An 18,759-nucleotide genomic window follows, 5' to 3' on the forward strand; every position below is an offset into this window, starting at 1 on the left:
TGCATGGATGTCGTGGGAGTTCTGTTTCCTTGCCAAGACAAACATATATTTTGGGCTCTGAATTATATAACAGAGATCTTATGACTATTAATAGAAATGTAGGGTGTTTAGTATTTTTAATGCGTTAGTTTACCTCAAAAGAAATTATCCAACTAGAAAGCAATTAAATTTTCATGACTATTGAGAAAGTTAAATAAATATGATGGAATATTATGGAGCCATTAAAATTATCTTTTTGAATTATTTCTGACACTGTGAAAAAGGTTTAAGATATAATATCTGACAGATAAAAAAATTAAAAACACCATAGGACTGCCATTAGGCAAACCACAAAAATTGAAATGATATGGAGAAAAATATTAAAATATCAAAAGCAATACCTTATTATTCTTATGGGAAAAAGGTCACATAAAAGATGCAAAGATTGGGAATATTATTTTCTTCTTTATACTTTCAAAATATTCTACATTTTCTGTAATAACTATTAGTAACTTTTATACCTATCAAAAGATAATATTTGGTTAATTTTTTTAAAATGTGACTCAAGCAAACACCAAAATATGACTCTTGTCTTCATTCATACAGGTTGCCCTATAATTCTCTAAATGCCTTTAATATTGGTGTGCAATCTTTCAGAATCCTCAAATCACCTCAAAACTGAAATGCCAAGGCCCAGGCAGCACAAAAACTATAGTATTCTTTCTAGACCTGAAACCAGCCTGTTGCCGCTTCAGTTTTGTATCAACACACACAACATCAACACATACATAGCCCAAAATATCTGGCCTTTGTAAATGGCATATCACATTCCAGGGTAATATCAAAACTGCTGCCTGGAAGCATTTGTCAAGTCTCAAAGTAGCTCTTTCCAGGATTTTCAAATCCACTGAATTTCTCAGATTGAAATAGTGTAGGTGATAGAATTCTCTTCGTTTTCCCCTCTTCTTTGAATAGATACTTAGAAACACGGAACTCTGGTTTCTTTTCTTTACTCAGTATTTCTGTTTAATTTTTAAATTAGGAATATTTGCTTTAAAATAATCTAGATATTGTTACCTAAGACTTGTCATTAACCATCTATTCCTCTTCTCAAACATTCCCCCACTACAACCTCCAACACAAATCATTTCACATCTCCAAATGCAACAAATACTAATAATTACCTTGTTTTCCTCTCCGTCTTTGTATGAGCTCAATAGAATAAACTGTTAATGTACCTTTGTCATCTTTCCATCTGGTAATGATGATAAGCTTTTACCTTGATTTTCCCAACTTGTAGAAGTTTAATTCTAAATAGTTTTAAAAATTATGTACATAGTTGTCAGTATTTACAGGGGATTTCTGAGGGAGGGAGTTGTTTTTTAATTATTAATCTGTGGTTAGTTCCTACTAAAAAATCCACTGAAAATAGTAGATGCTCCATGAATATAAGATGACTTTCCCCAAGTTTTGCTGAATTCTAAAGGGAGAAGTTACCAAATTACATGATTTTTAGGACAACACCCTTTTGACATTTCAGAACAATCTTAATGTTAGATCTTTCCCAAAGATCGTCTATTTGTTACAAATTTTCCAAAATACCATGATATTATTCTAGAGGCATCTGAGGCTGATAAAATATTCAAATACTCAGAGTGCCCATCATGGCACAGTGGTTAACGAATCCGACTAGGAACCATGAGGTTGTGGGTTCAATCCCTGGCCTCGATCAGTGGGTTAAGGATCCGGCATTGCGGTGAGCTGTGGTGTAGGTCACAGACATGGCTCGGATCCTGTGTTGCTGTGGCTCTGGTGTAGGCCAGCGGCTACAGCTCGGATTGGACCCCTATCCTGGGAACCTCCATGTGCCATGGAATTGGCCCTAGAAATGGAAAAAAGACCAAAAAAGAAAAAAAAAGAAAAATTCAAATACTCAACTCTTTCTTCAGTAACTTTGAGTTTATTATTTTGATTAAAGAGACAAATATCTTTATACAAAATAATTACTCAATTACATTTGAAAAATGATATATACTAACTTTTACACTGATTTTTAAAGCAATTTATGCTTATTTTGGATAATTTGTACAAAATACTTTGGTATGTAAAATAAATTATTAATACTAATAAGTTTGCATATAGAGAATTATAGAGGTCATTTTATCAGGTTTATTCTTTAGTTTCTTTTTTGCTTTATGTAGTTAGCATATATTACTTCTGTTGTTAGAAAAACAAGATGCAACATTTTAAAAAGAAAGTTTATAAAAAAGAAAATTAAAATTGCAATCTCATAAACTGGAGATAACCATCACATTATTTCTAGGCTTTTTTTCCTAGGTAAATACATTTTTTTTTTCAGTTTTTCACTGAGATTATGTTAGATAACTACATATATATGTCACTTTTTTATGTACCAGTACATCCTGACCAATTTTGCGTAGAAGTAAATATACTTTGAAATATTACATTGAGAGGCTTTTTAACATCTCATTATTGGCATGGATTATGATTTACTTAACCATTCTTCTAACATTGTGTATGTAGACTGCTTTCAATTTTGTTCAGTGGAATTACTCTTCCTAAATGGGGAATAGTTTGGTGGGACTGTCAGTCAAGGGGCCCAGGTCACCCTAAACTAAAGGGACTGGAGTCACAATCCAAACACGCCAAACAGATGCTTGCTTGCTGTAATTTTAATCTTAAACCTGGATTTCAAAAAAAAAAAAAAAAAATCCTGAAAACAGTTGAACTGATTTATCCCAGAAGATAACAGTGCACGGCAGAAACCACCAAAATGCCCCAAATCTGGGTTACTTGACTGTCATAGTTTCCCTTACTTTTGTCATTTCTAGGGTCTAGATTTTAGCTTTAATAACTTTCCAAGACATTTCCTGTAAACTTAAATTTAGCTCAGCCTCTGTTGAGATACTTTGAATTTTAATATTTCATTTACAAGTTTCTTATGAATACCTAATATTTTATATCCCCTTTTGTCACTCTTCTCACTGAAACAAAAAGAGCCTTAGCTTAGTAAACTTATAGATTATGAAAATGAACATGACATTATAGGTATACAAGTGGAATCAATGTTACTGCCATTTTGCTGCTGTGGACTTTGTTATTCATCATGCCTCTTTAAATGAAACCTAATTAATTGCCTTTATTTGATTATTAACAAATACACCAAAAACTCCTTATTATCCTGTGCGAAAAAGTCATGAATAATAAAAGACTATCATTTATACAACACAAAAACAACTTCATTGCCAATAAAAAATGACTTATCAGTTTCAGTCATCTTTGCTCATTATTTTATCAGTCATAAGTGGAGCCAAAGGCAACTGCTTTAGACAGATATGTGACCCCTTCAAAATTCATATGTTGAAATGCTAACCTCTAGAACCTCTAGAATGTGACTGTATTTGGATACAGGACCTTTAAAGAAGGGAATAAATTAAGACGAGGCCATTAGAGTAGCCTCTTTTACAATCTGACTGGTGTCCTTATAAGAAGAAATTTGGACACAAAGAGACACAAGGGATGCACACACACACACACAAAACAATACAAGGATACTGCGAGAAGGCTCCCATCCACAAGTCAAGGAGAGAGGCTTCAGAAAAGAACAAAACTGCAGAGACCTTGATCTTGAACATTTAGCCTCTAGAACCATGAAACATAAATTTCTGTTGTTTAAGATATTAGATCTGTGATATTTTGTTATGGGAGCCTCAGTACACTCAGACAACAACCAACCCTATTTGAAAGGCACACCTTTCAAGTTCAACGTCTTCCCGTCAATGGTGTTAAGGAAGCAAAAGCAGATTAGCAATGTATATTATACAGATAATGTTTGTATAAGTTTAGGAGAGCACGTGCAGTAACAGCAGAGATGTTTCTTGGAAATAACTAGTAATCTTTCTTCAAGAACGTTAGCTCATTACTGAATTGTACCCACTGCCTTAGATTTCCAGTAGAAAACACACTAATGAGTGTTCAATTATAATAAAAAACGTTGACAAAAAGTTAGGTCAAAAAAGTGTTTAGGGAGTTCCCGTTGTGGCACAGCGGAAACAAATCTGACCAGGTACCTTGAAATTGCGGGATCCATTCCTGGCTTCGTTCAGTGGGTTAAGGATCTGGTATTGCTGTGAGCTGTGGTGTAGGTCGTAGATGCAGCTTAGATCCTGCGTTGCTGTGGCTGTGGTGTAGGCCAGCCACTGTAGCTCAGATTCAACCCCTAGCCTGGGAACCTCCATATGAGGCCCTAAAAAAAAAAGTGTTTAACAGTTAAGGGCATGGGGCCAAATTTCTAATTCTTTGGGAGAATCTTACTGCCCTTTTCCTCAAGAAAAATGTCACCAGTAATACCCAGCATATGAAATTATTGTTAATAGTAATATGTTAAAAACATAGACACACTTAAATACGACATGGCCAACACAATTAACAAGACAATTCAATGCAGAAAAAAGTCTTTTTCAACAAATGGTGCTAGGACAATTGGATGTCAATATTCAAAAGATTGAAGTTGGACCCTGCCTCATATTATATATAAAATACGACTTGAAATGGGTAACAGCCCTAAATGTAAGAGAGAAACCTATAAAATTCATAGCAAAAATTTCATAACCTTGTATCAGGCATTGGTTTCTTACATATAAAACATCAAAAACACAAGTGACAAAACAAAAAAATTAAAGCCAAAAATAATAGAAACTTTATCAAAATTAAAGCCAAGGTTATAGATGGAGTATCAAAGGAAGAAGAGGGCATATGAGAGGCAAGGGATTTTTACGATTTTCAGGGATAAACTAAGAAGGAAGGTTTATTTTAAGTTAGAACAGAAACTTACATTTGCTAGAAAGGAACTACAATGCTAGCAGGTGACTGAGTGGGAGCATATATCCAGGAAATAGAAAAAGATAAACCATTAGAATACAAATTTTGAAACAGAAATATAACAACAGAGTTTAATATAGATAAAAAAGAGAGCTTCTGGGAATTCAGTGGTTAACAAATCCAACTAGGAACCATGAGGTTTCGGGTTTGATCCCTGGCCTTGCTCAGTGGGTTAAGGATTCAGCGTTGCCGTGAGCTGTAGTGTAGGTTGCAGACACGGCTCGGATCCCTTGTTGCTGTGGCTCCGGCGTAGGCTGGGGGCTACAGCTCTAATTCGACTCCCAGCTTGGGAACCTCCATATGCCGTGGGAGCGGCCCAAGAAAATGGCAAAAAGACCGGAAAAAAAAAAAAAAAAAAGAGAGAGAGAGCTTCTGTTTTACCATATTATTTAACAATCACATTGATACTAATTTACTTGCAAAAACTCATTTGTTCAAACTCTCTGAATGCCTACTGTGTCCTGACCACTGTAAGGGATGGACAGACTTGTTTCCATCCTGACTAACAGCTCCCAGTCTATCTCTCCTCAATTTCATCATTTCAAGGGGAAAGTCATTACAAGCAAGTCTGACTGGGTGACAGGGACTGCTTTTTATTTTAACTGATAGTTTATAGCAATCTAACCAACAATCCAATTCAAAGAGGTTTTTTCCCCCATCAAAGAGTGCCTCCGAAATATTTTTGAGCCAATTTCACTGCAAACTAGAAACTCTAGAATTTTTTTACAGAACTTTACAAGTCTTTAAAACTGTGTAGTGTGAGAAAATGACTTGGTTTATTTATTCTTTTTAACCTCGTAACTTGTTACCATTAAAAATGGGATTTAAATTGACTTGATGTTGTTCCTTGATTTGTTTTTCATAAAGGCCAGGGACAATTAGAGCCAATTAGTATACTGGAGGAGACTCTGCACATCTGGCTGGTCACCTGTGTGACGTTGTTTCCTTCCATTTCTTCTGCTCTCCTGATTGCTCAAGAGACAGGTGCCCTTTGGGACTTGTGTTTTCTCCCTTCCCTCTTCCCAGAATGCTCTTCTCTTCCTTGAGATTAAAAACTGAGATTAAAAATTACTTTCTGCACCTCCTGAGCACTGTTTTCTCTCTGCCTGCCCCCCTCATCTTCATTATTGCCTTATTCTGTCTTATTTTTTTTTTTTGAAGAATGTGTATTGTCTATTATTTCATTATGCACTGATTGCCTATTATCTAACTCTGTCTTTAGACTGAAAGCACTGTGTGGGCAGGAATTTTATTTTATTTATCACATTCCAGCACCTAGAGTAGGGACTCTCCAATAGTATAGACAGGGACATTTTTTTTTTTAATGAATAAATGACATAGATTTAGGCAATCATTCTAAAACAAGGTATTTTGAAATTTTGACATGTAAGAAAGCAGATGAATTATGGTGGACAGGTAAAGACTGCACCAACTTGAGTCTTTTTTTTTTTTTGTCTTTTTGTCTTTTTGCCATTTCTTTGGCCACTCCTGGGGCATATGGAGGTTCCCAGGCTAGGGGTCTAATCAGAGCTGTAGCCACCAGCCTACGCCAGAGCCACAGCAACGTGGGATCGAGCCAGGTCTGTAACCTACAGCACAGCTCACAGCAACGCCAAATCCTTAACCCACTGAGCAAGGCCAGGGATCAAACCTGCAACCCCATGGTTCCTAGTCAGATTCGATAACCACTGAGCCACGACGGGGAACTCCCAACCTGAGTCTTTACTATGTGGGTTGAGGCATAGCTTTACCATCACAAAGGTAATAAGAGTCAAGAGCACAGACTCTGCAGCCAGACAGCCTGGGTCGAAGTTTGGTCTCCATTCGCTTACAAACTGTCTAACTAAGGGCAAGTTAATCTTGTGCTTCCTTGGTATCCTCATCCGTAAATGCGCAATTAATAATAGTACCTACCCTATAGACTTAAGTGAGAAAATATCTGTGAGGTGCTGCTTAGAATAGTGGCTGGCACAGTAAATGCTATACATTTTTGTTAAATAAAATAATCAATACACAAGAACCTGGGCAAAAGAAAAAGCTGGAAAAGCACAGTTCAGGACAGTTAGGGGAAATCTGGCCTCATTTTTTTTCTGACCACTGTTGCTCTGAGAATAAAACCCTTCCCTCACCTTCTCCTAAAGCAGTATAATCTAAATTGATCTGTGAAACAGGTTTAATTGACTAATCAGCATTTCAAAAGAAAGTCTTACTTCTCAGAGCAGAGCCCCATGAACCCTGAGGTTGAAGACTGCAAGAGCTTCAGTAGCTGATTCTCACACTCTCCCCTCCCTATAATCTCTTCTTCCTCCCCTCCCCCTTCCAAGGTAGCTGGGATATCTGGCCTTGGGCTCTGTCTTTACAGGGAGAGAGTGATGGGTTTAGCTTCTCCAAGTATCCGGGAGGAAAATAACTCCTTGTAAGGTAGCCCAGGTTAAATTTCACAGGGGTGCTTCCCTGTGTGAGCTCATAAAATCCACCAGGATTGCTTAGTCTGTAACATCCCAGAGGTAACTCTATACGAACCCCGATTTTTCCTTTCCCTGACTGCAGGGCCCAGCGAAGATGCTCTTCCATTTTTCCTCTCTGAATCTCTGGATTTCCTGACAGTGCCCTCTACACAAGGAACCAGAATGTGTCTTACCGGACTCCTCTGTGAGGTTCCAGAGTTTTCATTTCCTATGTGGGTGGCAATAGCTTACTTCTGGGTTTCTAGTCAGTTCCTTGGCCCCCAGTATCATTGGTTGGTAAAGCCAAAGCCTAGCTGAGATCCCCAGTGCCTTCTTGGATGCTGTATAATTAATTAGGCCTCCAGTTGTGCTGTTCCCTCCCCTCCCATAGATGGAGAAAACCTCTCCACCAGGCCTTAAAGAGAAATTGCCCTAATAAGTGAGTCTCCAGATACCAAGTTTCCCAGCAAGAGGGGGCCATGGAAACAGACTGTTAGTATTGGCAACAAAATCCAACTTTTTTTTTTTTTACCACTTCAGCATTCCAGATGTACCGGCCGCCTAATGAGATATTTGGGAAAACAAAACAAAACAAAACACACACACATAGACCAACAGTGTAAAGAGGGAAGAAAAAAAAAAAAAAAAGCTGTACAAAAGAGCTGCAGTAAGTTTCATGAAAAAGCTGTACAAAAGAGCTGCAGTAAGTTTCATGAAAACTAACTCCCTTGCTGGATTCATGTGATATAACCAGCCACTGGTGCTCTGGGCAGGTGGTTATACTGTTACCTCACCCTCTCCATGAAATTGTTTTCCCATAAACCTCTGTGGCCATCCATTCCTGTCTACACATTATGTTCCTAAAATAGACACCATCTAAAAATCTCTTCAAGGAGCTTTGTGGAGGAAGGCCTACATTGCAACACTGCTTCTGGAAGAAGGATGCAAGGCTTGACAGCAATTGCAAACGCAGAAACAGCAAAGGAGAGCCTTAAAGGAGTTTTTCATCAAATGCACAGATGATGGGAAAGAAAAGTGTCAGACACCGGTGAATGTGCAGCAGCTCCAATTGCATTACCCTGGCGTGCCAGGTATTGCAGCAAATAGGAAAGGTAAGCGACCCACCGCTCTGGACAGGAGCAATGAAGAGCCGGGATTACCAACCTCAGCATGGAATTTTCCTATTTCTATTTGGCATCAGCCTCTTGGGATGATTTAAAGTGCTTAATGGAGAAATATGTTCTGTTACTACACTAGTGCATCAGAAATACCACGTGAACCTGTAAATCCACAGGAAAAAAAGCCACATTTTATTGGGGTGATAGCAACAGCGTTTGGCAATGTGCAAGTTTGCTACTGCACCTCAGAAATATCCAGTCACATGCACATATGGAGAGAATATTCCCCTGCTTTGGCTTTAATCATTTTGTGGGATATGTGAAAAAGCACCTATCCCACTCTCTTTGGACTGATTCGTTAGAGAGGAGTGACAGTTGTCAGGGAGTCACAAAAAAGGAATATGGGAAGTAAACTGGTGGCGGGGTGGGGGGGGGGGTCTTTAAACAAACACCTCAGACAGGTAGGAGAGAGGGAATCCATGATAACAAAGACCTTTGAAAAAGCCTCACGTCCACACAGAGACATTTTTTGTGCCATTTGGAAAAGCAATACTGGGAACTGAGCAGCATCTGCAGTCTCGCTGCTGATAGTGACCTCTGTCTAATTAGAAGTAACTCAACCTTTCCCATTTGGCATCCCAGGAAGAAGCAATTCTTTCCCACTACCCTCCGTTCCTTTGTTAGCATGCTCCACCGGAGTTCTAGAGAATAAATCATTGTTCCCCTCTTGCCCAAGGCATGAGGCATTTCTCCTCAAAAGCCCAGCCTCTGCTGAGGAGGCTCAAACCCCTGCAGTGCTAGGCTCCAGCAGCCGTCCCGCTGCCTTCTTTCTTCCTGTGGGGTTAACATTGAGATCTAATTTTTGCTCCATCTTTAGGAACACTATGACCTCTATTCACAGCTAAGCTAGTCCAGTTCTAAAGCACCAGTGAAGGAGGGGGCTTCAAAAGGGGACCTTGAACAGGATGGAGGTAAGCAAAGGCAAGAACTGGCCAGGTTCCAAGCTCTTTCGGGTCAAAGAATCCCATCTAGTATCAAAATGCTGAACTGCAAAACAAACCTCATTTCAGTTCGTGAACGGATGAGAGAGGAAGGGGGAGGGGAAACGGAGGAGAAGGGGAGGAGAAGAAGGGAGGAGGGGGACCCGTCGGTCCGAATTCACATACAAAAATGGACTTCCTGCTCTGCCCAAACTGTATTTCCACGGGCTCTTTTTTTCCTCCCAAAGAATAACTGGTACGACTATGCCTAAGATCGCAACGAAACAAGCAGATAGCTTACCTGATAAAAGGGAAAATTACCCATCTGCAGTGAGGAACAGCATCTCCCAAAAACCGGATGATAACAACGTGCCCTCAGTTGCAATTGTTGAGATTCCTTCTTGAAAAAGGGGACCAAGTATTTACAAGGGCTGCAGCCTCACTGGGGCAGGACACACATACACAAACACACACGCGCGCATACATACACACATGCACCCCAGACCGCTGCAGTATCCTCTCGGCTTCATCCTCGTCTCACTCTATGGTACCTAATACAAATCAGCAAATAGCTTGTTTAAAAAAAAAAAAAAAAAAAATTTCGAGGTAGCACCTTGCATTACATCGCCATCTAGTGGCCAAATTTTCTCACCAGCAGCTTTCTGTGTTCTTTCTCAACCTCTTTTCTCTCTCCTCAGCCTCTTCATTTCACTCTTCCTTTTGGCTCTCTCACTGTTGCTTCCCGTTTCCCCTTTATTCCTAATTGCTCTATCATATCAAAAATCTAATGACTCAAAGATGAAAAAGTTTAAAATTAAATATAGCTATTTTCAAGGATAGCAAATAACTTTAGTGTTGTTTTTGCATTTTTTGTTAAAAATTGTTGCTTTATTCCTACTATGAATTATGGAATTTGTGAATAAAGCTTTAGGTGTCATTTTTTGTTCCACAAGAAGAAAACTGGGTAACTCTTTTACAGCTGGATGATTTTCCATTGGGGATCTAGTTGAAATTTTTCTCATTTTTAGTATTGTAGTTTAATAGTTGATTCTGTATTATAGTGAACAGCTCAGAGTGAGGATATGAGTTTTACTTCAAGTTCAACACAAATGAGCATGTGCCTTTGAGCAAGTCACTCAACTCTTTTATGAAAACTTACACTTCCCATCTTTATCTGTCGCTAGAGGTTAAATAAGATTATCTTCCCACTTTAAATGTCTGTGGTTCTATCTTTTACTGAAATATGTTTCCCTACTTTATAGACACGACCTAAAATTTAGTTGTAATAATGTTTTAGTAAGCAAATACGTATTTTGACTCCAACTAAGTATTACCTATTCATAGAATTATGAAAGCCACATATATCAGGTTTTCCTAAGACAATGGAAAATTCATGCTAAGCTATTTATAACTCCAGGAAATGAGAGTACATTTTTTGTGTTATAAAATGGAAATAGTCTTTAGCATTTGGTCATACATAAGCTCACAATTAACTATGTGTAGATTAGTTATTTGACATAATTTTCAGTAAATATTTCATCCTGATTGTCTTCCATCTAACCCACTTATTGCTGAAAATTATCTTGCATGTGCTTTACCATTTATTAAAATGACATCACTTTCAATATTTAATTGTTCTCTTCCTTATTATAGGACAGCGCAATAGATACTGTTAATATTATTATGATTCTCCCCATAGTACAGTTGGGAAAACTGAGGGCCTTCGGAAGCTTATTGGGGTTTATTCAAGGCCACCCATAGCTTTCAAAGTGAGAAAACTAAGGCTCTTTTTCCCAAAGTCCATTTGTTCTTTACAACATACTCAGAAGTGCTCCTTTCTTTCCATGTTCTGGAGTCACATGAATGAAATATGTATTTCTGTTTTTGTAAAACTTTTACTAACCCTTATTTATAAATTGCTCATGGGACCATTATATCTATAAGAGAAAGAAACTACGTAAGATCATTTTCTGCTACAGCTCAAAAATCCTATACTTTCATGATAATGAACCAAGGTAGCATGAACATGTTAATAAATTTATTCAGTGTCTGGGAAACAGTGTTCTTCAGTCTCTGGCAGAGTCTGAGCAGTGCTGAAAGGAGCTAGAGGGAGACAGGTCACCAATGTTTGGTAAATAATTACCAGGATGTTAGAGATGAAGAGGAAATGGAAAATATGTGAACAGGAAGAATTTTTTTTTAAATTTTAGACTACTGGTTTACATACAAATAGTCTTTATGGTTTAGAGAAAATAAGAACACCCTGACCACATGCTTTAATGCCTTCTAATTGCTCATCACAGAAATTAGCTTTCTGAGTGCCTGTTGTCAAAAGTCCTCTCAACAGCTCTTCTTCCCCAATCCTCGGATATGAACCTGTGCCTCTGGCTCAAGAGGACCAGGACAAGGGAGGGTGCTACCTGCAATTCTGGCAGCTATGGGGGTCAGCCTTCTCTCACAGCGCAGACTCAGACCAAGGGGGACAGGGTGCTGAGAGAAGGGAATCATGCAGTTGTGGAAGAGGAAGCAGTGACAAAATACAGAGCCAGAGTCATAACAAATGTTGGCAAGGATGTGGAGGAAAGGGAACCCTTGTATACTATTGGTGGGAATATAAATTGATGCAGCCACTGTGGAAAACAATAAAGAGGGAGGTTCCTCAAAAAAAATAGAACTACCGTATGCTTCAGGGTATATATGAAAAAGAAAAAAAAAAAACACTAATTCAAAAAGATACCTGCACCCAAGTGTTCATAGTGGCGCTATTTACAATAGCCAAGAAATGGAAGCAGACTAAGTGTCCATCAACAGATGAATGGATAAAGAAGCTGTGGTACACACACACACACACACACACACCACAGGACTACTACTCAACAATAAAAAGAATGAAATTTCTCCGTTTGTAGCAACATTGATGGACTTGGAGGGCATTATGCTAAGTGAAACCAGTCAGACAGAGAAAGGTAAATACTATATGATATTGCTTATGTGAGGAATCTAAAAAGATACAACAAACTAGTGAAAATAACATAAAAGAAGCAGACTCACAGATATGGAGTACACACTAGTGGCACACTAGTGGTTCCCAGTGAGGGGTAAGGAGGGACAGCTCAGAGGTGGGGTAGCGGGAGGTGCAAACTATTGGGTATAAGATAAGCTCAAGGATGTATTATATACCACGGGGAATATAGCCAATATTTTGTAATAACCATAAAGGGAAAATAACTTTTTAAAATTATACAACAATAAAACATTTTAAAAATAAAAACTTTTTGCAAGAAACAGAGCCAGAAAACTCCAAACAACTTCCTGTTTCTGGTTCTGGTCTTTCCCCAAAAGCGAGATGCTCTCCTAATTTGGGGTTTTATGGTAGTCGCAAATAAACTCCATTGTTGGTTGGTTGAGCTTGGCTTCTGTTCCTCTGTGGAGTCCTGATCAGTTCAGTCACTATAGGAATCCAAATACCCTGGCCCTGGAGAGCCCTCAAGACTGGGAATCTGACACTTCCTTCATTCATGTCTTCAAGCCCCTGCTAGAAACCAGGCACTTTTTCAAATACAGATGTTACATCAGTGAACAAACCAGACCCGAATCTCTTTACTACTGGAGTTTATTTACTCTGACACATCAGGTAAATGGATAGCCTTCCTGTTTTCAAAGCATACATCACCCTTCTACCTCTGTGTCTTTATTGACCATCTTTACTTGACAGACTTTCCTTCCATCTGTACATGGAAAATTCTACCAATGTTTTAGGTCACGTGTTCTTTTTTTCTTTAATGTTATTCTTGTTTTCTCAGTAGGTAGAATCTCTTTTGTTAATTACTGAACAATTTCGTGTTTTATTTTGCAGAATACAGTTATTTGTTTAGTTTTCAAAGCACTGGGTGTAAGAGAATAAATGGCTGTTCTGAGACTCTGAAAAAAAAAAAAAAAGGCCAACATCCCACCCATTGTACAATGAGGATGTTTAATGAATAGCTTGTCATTCTACACACAAGACATTTCATTTGTCAGAGCTGAACAAGTTTAACAACATTGGTCATTTTATATATTCCTTATATTAGGCCTGGCATAAAAGCAAAATATGAGATTTTTATTAAATTAGTATGGTATACACTTAAGATCACACATTTATAAAAGTTGGCAAGGAGTTCCCTTTGTGGCTCAGCTGTAACGAACCCAACTCGTATCCATGAGGACGCAGGTTTGATCCCTGGCCCCACTCAGTGGGTTAAGGATCCAGCATTGCCATGAGCTGCAGTGTAGGTCACAGACACAGCTCAGATCTGGCATTGCTGTGGCTGTAGTGTAGGCTGTTAGCTGCAGCTCTGATTTGACCCTTAGCCTGGGAAACTCCATATGCCACGGGTGCAGCCCTAAAAAGACAAAAAATAAAATAAAAATTTTAAAAGTTGGCAAAAGATAAATTGAAACAAATCTTTCTGTGTTACCTTATAAGACTATTGCCCTTGTCCCTCATGGCTCTGTGCTGAGAGTTTTATTTACTTATCTTATTAGCCTCCCAGATTCTAAACTCCCTATGGAACCAGTCCTCCATTTTATTTGAGTAGAAGTTAATTTATTGAGCTATCATTTTCTCTCTTCCACTGTTATGTTTCTAGATTCAAAGAATTAGAGGGTAATTCCCCCTCCTCCCCCTTTTCTTCCCTAAGTTAGCTATTCTAGGAGATCCTTGGTAATCTCATCTTAGAAGGCAGAAAGAACGTACTAGCTATTTCCTACATGACAATATTTCTTCAACCTGTGAATACATGGACTTACCAAGCTGGCTGATAAGCTTGGGCTGTGCCTTTCCTAGGTGAGAATTCCTAACAAGGCAAAGAGAATGAAAGCATAAGATGTCCTTTAGTCTTTGAAGAGTTCTCTTTGAAGAGAATGGGATTGTTCCTTTGGTAGAGCTTTGTAGGGTACTGGTGACAGCCATTCACTGCTCAATGCCCAACAAAGAAAGGGAATATTGTAATCTTGAGTGTTAAAGAGGAAGAGGAGTCACTCAGGTGGAAAAAGCCAGGACTCATCTTTTCGCCTGTCAGTTCTGAGACAGCCTGGAGAAACTGCTGCAATTAGAACTCTAACAGAGTTCAAGGAGAGAGCTCAGCATCAGAAGGCTGAAGAATCAGTGTGATTAACACCTGAGTATTATTTAATATTTTCTTGAATAGAAAAGAAAGGGAATTTGTTTTCAAAACATTCTGCCTAATGTCCAGCTCTTGGAATTCTGTAACTTTTTATTAGCTGTCTTATAAAAAGAATTAATTAACTCTTAGTTAACTTGAAGCCTGGCAGGGAGAAAGGGACCACCCTTGATTTTAGGCCCAAAATTTCCCAAAGTATTGGCCAAATCATGATTTGAATTCTGGATTCCTTTGCTCGGAGTTATAAGTGACATCCAAGTTTTAAGGCTGAAAATATATCTAGATTCTCTTGTAATTTATGTGGAAACCTAGGCTCCCTGTGCGGGGTTCCTTCTCAAAGGAAAGGGATTGAAATGCTGGTGTCTGGAGTTGAACCTGGGTAGTGGTCTGACATTGGGATGGTGTCCTGGAGGTTATAGTGGTGATGCCACCGTGGCTGTGGGTGTTGACAGGCCTTCTGATGGAGTGAGCAATTCCAACATGGATAGAAAATACCAGGGTCAGAATTTGAATCCAGACTTTATGATTCTAAAGCCATAGGACCACTGTGTCATTACTTGGCTTCAAATCCTGGCTTTGCCCCTTGTGACTGAAAAATGGAACTCAGCTAAAGCGCAGTACTAAAGTGATCCCATGGGACACATAATTTTCCACTCCAAGGCTTTGCTTTTATAGGTATGAATTTCCTTTTTTTTTTTTTTTTTTAACATACAGCACTCTGCAGATATACTACCAATCCCTTGCTCTCTCCCAAGCATTCACTAACATGGTAACTTTAGCAGCCATTACTTTAGAAATAGAAATCATTTCCTAGAAGAAAATAATGAACACTTACCTTTACTTTTCAGGTTTATGCATCTTTTGAAAATGAGCCAGAAGTGAATGTAGAACTTACTGACTACCAGATAAAGAAAGAAAGAAACTACAATTAAGAACTCTCTTTTAGAACTGAGACAACTAGTTTTTCAGCAAGTTTAAAGTTTTCTTAATGGCACAAAATTGGCCTTTTGGTTTCAGAATATTTTGTAGGTACTAGAAGGTAACCACTTAAAACTGGTAACGTCCATACATCCCACCAAAAAACATGATATCAAATATTTGAGGGCCTCCTACTTGAATTTACTGAATCAAAACTATATAGGTTTGTGATGTCCCACTCACAGATTGACATTTTTTAAAAAATCACCTACAATATATTAAGCTTCTGTAACTTTTTTTTCCTTCTATAATTGTTTTTCTAACTAATCTTATTCTAAGATGTTTCTCAGGTGTCTATGGCATCAATGGATTTGTGGGCACACAAAGTTTCTAAAAAAAATCATTAAAATTACTCATGACTCTCCTTCTGGTATAGAGGAGAAAGAATGGTAAGGGGTTTTCTTACCTCACCACAGTGCTGTATTTTAAAGTGAGAAAGAGGAGCTCCCGTCGTGGCGCAGTGGTTAACGAACCCGACTAGGAACCATGAGGTTGCGGGTTCGGTCCCTGCCCTTGCTCAGTGGGTTAACAATCCGGCGTTGCCGTGAGCTGTGGTGTAGGTTGCAGACGCGGCTCGGATCCCGCGTTGCTGTGGCTCTGGCGTAGGCCGGTGGCTACAGCTCCGATTCGACCCCTAGCCTGGGAACCTCCATATGCCGCGGGAGCGGCCCAAGAAATATCAACAACAACAACAACAACAACAACAAAAATAAAGTGAGAAAGAGAGGGAGGGGATTATGATAGAGACTGTCAGATTCCCCCAGATCACCAAATTCTTCATGCCTTCCCTGCTATTCCATCCAAAGCAATGAAAGCCAGAATTAAATCATAAATCCACAGATGATCATTTCCAGGGTTGCAGTTACTGCTTGTTGGGGATTCACTGAAGTTTCCTTTCAGTTACATAGGCACCAAAGGAAATAATGGTATTCCTATACCAAATAAACAGGTTCTGTGGACAAGACAGAGTAATGCACAAGCCTGATTTCTCAAAGGGGAATTAAGTATATAAATGTAAAGCATCTGATGAGGTCAGCATTGCCATACCAGTTCAAGAGGGATATTAGATTACAAAATTACCTCTTATTTCTTATGATATTACTCTTCCTCCATTATACAACCATCCAAGCAACACTTTTAAAAACTACTCTCTCATTTCACAGTATATACATATATACCAAATAATTGTGCTGTACACCTAAAACTGGTACAGCATTATATGCCAATTCTATCCCAATTTTTAAAAATCACTCTAGTATTGCAATAAATGTCAATTTTAAATCCTGTATTATTTAGGGGCCTGATTTATTTTTGGTCTTTTTTCCTCAGCTAAAGTGTAAGAACATGCTATCAATATTTACTGAGGACAACCTCAATGTCATTTTTCATAACAACAAACTCTTCGCCTTCCCTTAAATAAGCCAGGAGCCTACACACCTCCAATACTTTGCTTTGTGCCTTCTGCTTAGAGACTTCCTCTTCTCTGGCCTCATCCCCCTCCTCTTTTACCTATGCACCTCCTCATTGTCTGGCCCTACCCCATAATCTTTTTGAGAGCAAGAACTCTGTCTTATTTACCATTTTATTTCCCAAACATATCTCGGTGAGTGTAGCTGAATGAAAATTATTTTCTGAAGATGAACTGAGGGTATCTGCTGACCACTGATGAATCAAAATTCCAAAATGAAATTCCACTACAATTTACAGTAGGATAAAATATTTTAAACCTCACAAAAGGAATGCCAGCTGACAAAAATCTTTACCATTACTCTACAGAGATGATAATCATTGAGCCAGTGTGAGCTGGAAAGTTCTTAGAGATCACCTGGACAAGGGTTTTTATTTTAGATACGAGAAAGGATGTCAAGAGAAGTGTTGTGACTTGTCCAAGGTCACCTAGCTAGTTCTATCCCACAAAAGTCCATTCAGATTTTTTCCACAGACTAACTATGAAGGAAATTAATATTGAGTAGGTGCATCAGCACATAAGACGCAAAATGGAAGTGAGTGGAGTATTTCTAGATACGCCACAATTGATTTTCACTCATGTTTTGACAGAGAGATGGATGTGATGGAGTATCTGAGTGCAGTTACTGTTTAAGAAGGTGATGGACTAACCAATCTTGGTTTTAGCAAAGGATAAAAAAAAGTGACCGTCCTTCACTTCACATCTAGCTCCACCTACTCATCTTAAATATTAACCACAAATTGTTCAAGTTCAAGGGCATGAGTATCAGGGACTCAGAATGTAATGATGGTAGCTTTCAGAAATACAGACCCCAAAAGAGCCCCCAGGAAATATCCGGAAAGCAAATGATCTTGAAGTTGTATAATTTCTTTGAAAAGCCAAAACGTAATCTAAAAATATAGTCTGTTTCTTTAGGCCAATAAACCATACAGATATTGAAGTTATCTTTCATGAAGGAAAACAAAATGTAATATTTCACACGTCTGAATTTTATGCTTCTTTTTCTCTATATATAAAGGCTTCATAAAGCTTTGGATCTTGAAATAAGATCAAAGTATATCACAATATTTGAAGTATCATGCCCAAACTTACTGCCACAGGAGGATAAAGAAAGGAAAGAAACATCAATGCAAATAAAGAAGATGCACGAACAGTTATAAAAAATTAAGATACTGTGCTGGGTTTTATTCTGTGTTTACATGTGCTCTTTCTCATCCTCTTAAGTCAATTAAACATTATGCCTGGTTTTTGCCTGATCTATTTTGTGCAATAATATCCTCCTTTGCAAAGATGAGTCAGTTAATGCTAATGCTAAGAAAAATATGCTTGGTTACTTATAGGAACCAAAACACCAGTCTTCCACTTTAACATATCTTTAAATCAACCATTATCACTTATTTATTGAAGAGGTTTAATTCAGTTTTTTTTTTATAAAGAGGACTTTCTTTAAACTAAAGGAAATAGTTGATATTTACGAAGACAACTCTTTATTTACAGAATAAAACTGAACTTTGCCGTAACTTAGCATAAGCAAACATGAAGTTCCTGTTCCCCTAAAGAATTCTTACCAACATCTTTTTCCTTTCATATTCAAGGGCAGAAAAGCCACTGATTTTGCCAAGAACATAGCAAAGCTATCCCAAGGTGTTCATGTCATTGGGATTAGGTGCCTCCATGTTTCTCTGGGAGATGAGCACTTCACACATTCCTAAGTAGTTCTGGTAT

The 18,759-nt window shown here is 38.3% G+C and overlaps 1 protein-coding gene across 5 annotated transcripts in view; it reads right to left on the reverse strand.

Annotated features, from left to right (window-relative positions):
* The window catches only part of SCN1A (sodium voltage-gated channel alpha subunit 1), a 172,496-nt gene that overhangs the window by 144,039 nt on the left and 9,698 nt on the right, over positions 1-18,759 (reverse strand). For 4 of the 5 annotated variants that reach the window (XM_047772794.1, XM_047772795.1, XM_047772793.1 and 1 more), the window contains exon 1: positions 9,728-9,983. The exons of the other annotated variant lie outside the window; for it this stretch is intronic. The gene's annotated coding sequence lies outside the window, so the exon portion shown is untranslated. Of the gene's footprint in view, positions 1-9,727; positions 9,984-18,759 lie in introns of those variants that run through there. 5 annotated transcript variants of the gene reach the window in all.

Source organism: Phacochoerus africanus, chromosome 3 (assembly GCF_016906955.1).
Source record: "Phacochoerus africanus isolate WHEZ1 chromosome 3, ROS_Pafr_v1, whole genome shotgun sequence".
In the NCBI taxonomy this organism is placed as follows: Eukaryota; Metazoa; Chordata; class Mammalia; order Artiodactyla; family Suidae; genus Phacochoerus; species Phacochoerus africanus.